The following is a 6590-nucleotide window of genomic DNA, read 5'->3' as shown; positions in this document are numbered from 1 at the left end:
AAAAATGGGAGAATGAGAGGTAAATCAGAGCTCAGGCCCTCAAGAACCACTACCTTCAAAATAGCCAGTAGCAAAGGGAGTCCTTCTCTGAGTGGCAATCTAGATAATGAATAACAGAATAACAGACTGTGGAAATTTTTGCATAGAAATTGAAAAGAGAATTTGTTAACTGATAGTGTCAGAGATTTGCTCCTATGTATAGGGGAACTATTAAATGTAATGATTATAAATTTCTCGGATGTAAAATACAATCTTCTCCCCTCCCCCCAATCCTCCTTCCAGCTTTTACTATTAAGACATATTATATTATTTTATTTGTTCCTCAGCTTCCAGAAACTGGAGAACATTTCCTCTAGTTAATATAATACCTATACATTTTTTTAGACTATAACCCAGTCGGTCTGGTGTGTCACATGGGTTGTGTTTCCCTTTGCTGGAAGAGGCAGAACAAGCACTTCTTCATGGGGAATTCCCTCATCTAAATATCTCAGAGTACTTTGTTTCTAAATAGCAATTTTGTTTATCTCAAATATTCAGCATTCCTTTTATTCTCTATGAAATAAAAGAATTTCTGACTCCAATAATCTGAAAAGCTAAATTAGCAATATAACAGCTCAGCTACATAAAATGTAATATGTTGTAAAATTGCTGTTAAAATAGAGATCTAATGATACCTTCATTAACTTGATCACTGAAATGGCAAACCCTTTTCCAACACAACAGTTTCTATAGATACCACATGCTTATGATCAAAATTGCTTTTCTGAACGTGTTTTCCCTCCCTTACTTGATTGTATTTTACATCTTCTTTCTGGCTGTAAGTTACAATTAAACATTAAAAAAATAGTGCAAGACAAAATATATTCTACATCTGTTATACTGCTCAATAAATACACAATCTGTCCAGAAAGGATTTTCCTAGTGGGCAAATTAAAAATTGATTGCTGGAAGAATTTTTCACTTACCGTAGCTACCTACTAAACAATGCAAATGTTCTGTAAAGGAAATGTTTACTAATATTTAATTGTTACTACAAAAGATTGATCTTGGCTAACAAGTAGAATTCCATTTACAAACCATAAACATATTCCCATGTTCCATATATGAAGGCATGCAAATAGTTTTGGAGTCTTTGTAACAAAAGGAACCTTATTTTAAATCAGTGAAAATAGTTGAGTTGGCATTATTTCTCCACAATTTTAGAGTTTTATCATCACTTTATATTTTCCAATGTAGTAGGATAAGAAACAGCACTAGTGAAGAATCTAACAAAATTTTATATTTAAATATTTTCCATGAGACCCATTTTATGATATATTTTTAAAATATTTTATTTTATTTTAGGTAATTTCTAATAAACAGTGAGGGTATAACTAGCAGCATGATAAACCATATTGTACTTAATACAAAAGGAAAATTCAATAAATTGATTCTCCATTTAAAACTTGATTATTTTGTTCATCACTGATTTTGAATAACTTCTTTTAATATTGCATTTATATTGACTTAAAAATATGATTTATCTGGATTACTTACTTTTTGACATCCAGTTAATTCTTGCACCTGAAGCAAATGCCTCAAGCTCAATGTAGTCACAACCTACAATGAATGTTGTAGTAATTGTTAGGTTTTATACTTGTTAAGGTTGTATAATTGTTAGGTTGTAATTGTTAAGGTTGTATAATTATATTCTATCCATTATGTTGAATTTGATTCTAGTTATCAACAATTGTAACAAGTGTTACGGAATTTCAAACTATTATTCAGATTTTCTGAGGCATCATGTTAAAGTTAACCATCTTTGCCAAAGATCTCCAAATAATTACACCTGTGCTCTCATCAGAAGTTATGTCATGATAGTGACATTTTATGTGATTTAATAAAACTACTGTACAAATTATATGAAATGCAACACTACCACTTTAATTAATATACTTAACTTCAGAATAATGACCTATATTTCAATGAAAATTTTTTTCAACATGTAACTAAAGTACATTTAAATCTCTTCTGATATCAAAATTTCTTACAAAATAATTTCCCATACTCAAATGATATTTTATAAAGCTGCACAGAGCATATTCCCATGGAGTCTACAATCCAAATTAGTATGTTAAATACTTTAAAACTACATCTGTTATAAATACATGTTAACTTTGCTTAATTTGTTTTTTCATAAGTTGTTGACTCTGAAAACTTTTAGTGCATTTTGGTACATAAAACTTGTTAGCTTTTATCATCATGTATACTGCTTTTTCAGAATACAATTAAGGAAATACAGTTATGAAGGAAGTAAATACACATTTGTTATATCGCCGTATAATAGCATAGAAAGCTAGGCTTTCTCAGTCTGGATATTATTAGAATGCAAATGTGACTATATCTGACATGCACATGACCTTACTTTACATCTTTAAAAACTAAAGAACATAAGGCAAAAGGAGATCAAAGGTAAAATTAAATGCATTTGTAGCCCTCAATTTTATGTAAGTTCAATAGAAAATGATCTTTGTAAAACACAAGACCTATTTCTACTTTCAAATATGAATGTTTAAGATACTTATTATGGCCAATAATATAATTATCCATTCTTCATACATTTTCAAGCAGTTCCAAATATTTACACTTCCCAATATCTATCCTATGTTTTATCAAGTGTCCCGACAAAATTTCCATGCTTTCCAACATTTCAAACTTTTCTTGCCTTAGGTCACGTGACTATTCCACAAAGAAATGTTTTAGTGATTTTCTAAGCTGATCTTTGATAATTCACATAATAAAATTTTGTTGTTAGAATTCTGAGTCTTTGATGATAATGATTATATTTTTTTATTTAAATAAATTACAGCTGTGACACATTATTCAGAAACAGTGTGTGCATTATAAATATTTCTGAATGAGTTAAATGTCAAAATATTAAATAAGTATTTTTTTTAATGAATATACTAAATTAAGAAGAAAATTTATATCACTTTGCTTGTAAAATGGCTTCCTGAGAAATTACAAAGTGGTATAGGGGACTAAAATAAGGAATTTTTGAAAGTATCTGGGCTTTAATAGCAGACATACAAGGGTTCAAATTCCAACCTCCTTTGTATACAATTTGTTCTGAGATTTTTCAAAGACTCAGTTACACTGAGGGGAAAGAAAAGGCAGGCTTTAGTAAATAAATTTTCTCATGTTTTGGATATTTGAGAAATACCTTATAAACTTTCCAAATCTTTCTGTTTCTCTAAATGATTTAAACAGAAAGAGCAATAGCGGGATTGACAATGTGTTTACAGAGGCTTTTGAGTTTTATCAGTTCCTAACAGCCTCATGGTCTCAAAATTTATTACAATTTCAGAAATTTCTTTATTTCTTTTGTAAATATTACAGATGATGTAAAAATCAGTAACTTAGGATGATTTTCTACTGCTGCTATATACCTTCTGCATGAGCTAGAATACAGCAGACTTGAATGAGAGAAAAACCTAACACACATACGTACCCCAAACCCCCAATTTTAAACAGTGTGCACATGATGCTTAATATTTTTTGGACACATAAACTAAAAACCAAGTCAATAGACAAAACATGATGAGTAATATTTTGACAACATCTGTACATATACTGTGTATGAAAAGTGCCTCAAATATAAGATTATTTGATTGTGGACATATGTGAGGACACTAGAGGATCCATATATAGTAAAATATTTTTTAAACGCAGACATTTTTGGAGTACTTTCCATTATCATAAATATTAACTTGTTATTTTTAGTATCATATAAATGAATTTGTTTTGTGTTACAGATTCTTTAAATCTAGGGAACTAATATTTTCTAGCTCTCAAACATGAAAAACAAGACACCCCAAGAAGTGATAAATAAATTATTCTCACAAACATGCTCCAATGCAAACAACTCTGATATTGTGACCAGATTCCATTTCCTACCAAAGGTTTATATATCTTATCTACTTTCAGATAAAAAATATAATGATTGGTTATTAGTGTATATTTGACACATGAAATTTGAACTTTTGTAGCTTGATATCCATGTTCATTAATCAATACACTTTTTTAAAAAGTAACATTATCTTTGTTGTTACTCCATTCATGTACTTTTAAAATTACTTTGGAAAATTACTAATATTTACAAACAAACCATTATGTATTAAAGTTATAAAACATTTAAAATAAATCACCTATTCAAGTCACAAATTATTGGCACAAAGGCCAGTTGAGTCACTTTTATTTCTGTTTTTTCCCTTTTTTTACCGAAAGGGCACACAGGCAGTCCCTCACTACCACAAATTATACATTCTTTTTTCTCACTTTTGGGGAAATTGCATGGGTCAGCACACCCAGAGTGCAATGGGCAAGGCATGCCCTGGGAAAACTACCTTCATAATCATGGTATCTTGTCTGCCAGGAAAGTATGAATACTACTGTTATTCTGTTATAGTAAACTTAAGATAAAGCAGTAGTTTTACAATATGTATTGTGTTAGAATAAACTCAAGAATATCATGAACTCAGTTGAACATATAGAGAAGGAGTAAATCATTTTACTATGGAAAGGATATAGGAATTAATATCTCTACCTCAAAATTAGAGCAACCACATGATACTATCAAATCATGTGGTTCCTTTCCAAAAACAGGGATCCAGATACATCAGGGATCCTGATGAAATTACACTGCACTAATGTTGAAAATGCTCTATTATTACACTGCAGAAAAGTATTACCCAGCATCTGACTTTTCAGTGAATAATTCTTAGCAATGTGCTGAATATAGCTACTTTCTACATTTCAAATGTCCAAATATTAAATCCTGATACATATATACACCGATAAATAGAGTGAATTTCAGAAAGTTGCCAATCTTTTTGCTTATTTTTTCATTTTGCCTTTTCTTCCCTGTTTTCTAAACACAATGAGAAGCATGGCCAGAAGTCTTAAGTATGACTAACCATCAAAGATATGATAAACAGGGCCTCCCTGGTGGCGCAGCGGGTTGAGCACAGCGCTGTGAAGCTGTCCGCAGCTTCTGAGTGCCCATTTGATTCCCAGCCAGCCAGGAGATTCCCACATGGTGTGGCAGACCTCCCCTACCTTGTCCTCTGCTCCACTCAGCAGTATGCATTGGTCCTTCTGCCTGTTCTGCTCCCTGCTCTGTCTCTGGTGAATTCTTTTACCCTCCCGCACCTCTGGCCTGTATCCCAGTGCTTGTATATAAATAAAATCTTTTAAAAAAAGATATGATAAACTAAAAATAGTTGATTTGTTTTCAAGTGGTGGCACCCTGTCATTTATTTTATCACTTTCCCCTGTATTGCATAGTAAAATGTAAAAATATAGAGTCCTCAACTTTCTCCCCACCCCACCCTCGGAAATATTAAGTATAATAGTTTGTATTGTGAATAACCACATCCAAAATAAGGTAATGACACATTAATTTCAAAAACTTATTTATAGAAATTGGCATTTTGGGGTAACTTTCACACTTTCATATTATCCAATTTTAAACTTTAGGATGAATTATAACAAAATATAATCCATATGTCTCAAGACTCACCATTTTTTTTTATTTCATTGAGGAATAATCAACTACAATGGTATATATTTAAAGTAAACAAGTGGTAATTTCACACACACACATGGTTACCAAGATTAAGATAATTAATATACCCATTCCCGCACATAGTTAATGCAGGTAATATATTTTTGTGTGAATTTTGTGAAAATGTTTATGATGCACTCTTAACAACTTTTAAGAGAGTGATATATTTAACCATATTCACCATATATACCATTTATACCCTTAACATTATTTCTTATTCATTCCATGCACTAACTTTCCTTTATCTAAGTGTTTGGTGAAGTCTTACTACTGAGGATTAATAAAAGGAAAAGACATTAAAAATGTTATACTGAATAATTTCCATGTCTCATGATCTACTCTCCACCCCTTGTCTATTTTGTTTTGTACCATTAATACTAAACTTATGGTCTGTTTCAACAGATTCTCTTTCTTTTGGAATTGGATTTGCTAATAAAAGGCAGGGTGGAAAGTGAGGCCAGATTATCCATCCTGCTTAGTATTTCCTGGACAGACTGAGGAAGTTGGCAGCATCCCTCCACTAAAGATTAGAACTTCTCTCTCCTGTCAGTTGACCTCTCCTATAGTTGTTTTCTCTGAGCTCCAAACAATTATGCCTTCTTGGCTTCAAATTTATAGGTTGTAATGGGTCCCTACTGCTATTAACCTTCCAGTTGTCTACCAACTATTCTACATTTTCTTTGCAAACTGTCCTCAATTTCCCTGTTTGGACGAAGAATTTTCTAACAAGAGTGCTGATCCAATTCACCATCATGGTGAGTCCAATGGGGCTGTGAGAGCAATTTACAGAGAAAATAAAAGACAATCTAGATCAACATATTTGGTGTCCCTCTACCATCACTGCAAAGGGGTTCATTGTGGATCCTCTGGAAATGTTGGTGTCTCACTTTCTTCTATCTCTTCCCAACCTGAAACTTTTTAATTTATCTGGTAAGTGAAATACTAGAAAGCTTAAGTTAGTTAATCTTTGTTTATCTGTGAGTCA

General features: G+C 31.7%; 1 non-coding gene across 1 annotated transcript; it reads right to left on the bottom strand.

The window, feature by feature from the left end:
* Positions 1-4262: 4262 nt before the first annotated feature.
* On the bottom strand, positions 4263-4422 carry LOC119237484 (U1 spliceosomal RNA). The gene has a single exon (XR_005123360.1). It is a non-coding gene; the product is annotated as a U1 spliceosomal RNA (small nuclear RNA).
* Between the last annotated feature and the right edge of the window lie 2168 nt (positions 4423-6590).

This window comes from Talpa occidentalis, unplaced genomic scaffold (genome assembly GCF_014898055.3).
Source record: "Talpa occidentalis isolate TD23 unplaced genomic scaffold, MPIMG_talOcc4v2.1 talOcc4.952, whole genome shotgun sequence".
Taxonomy (NCBI): Eukaryota; Metazoa; Chordata; class Mammalia; order Eulipotyphla; family Talpidae; genus Talpa; species Talpa occidentalis.
The sequence above is the reverse complement of the archived record's forward strand: the minus strand, read 5'-3'. Positions and strand labels throughout refer to the sequence as shown.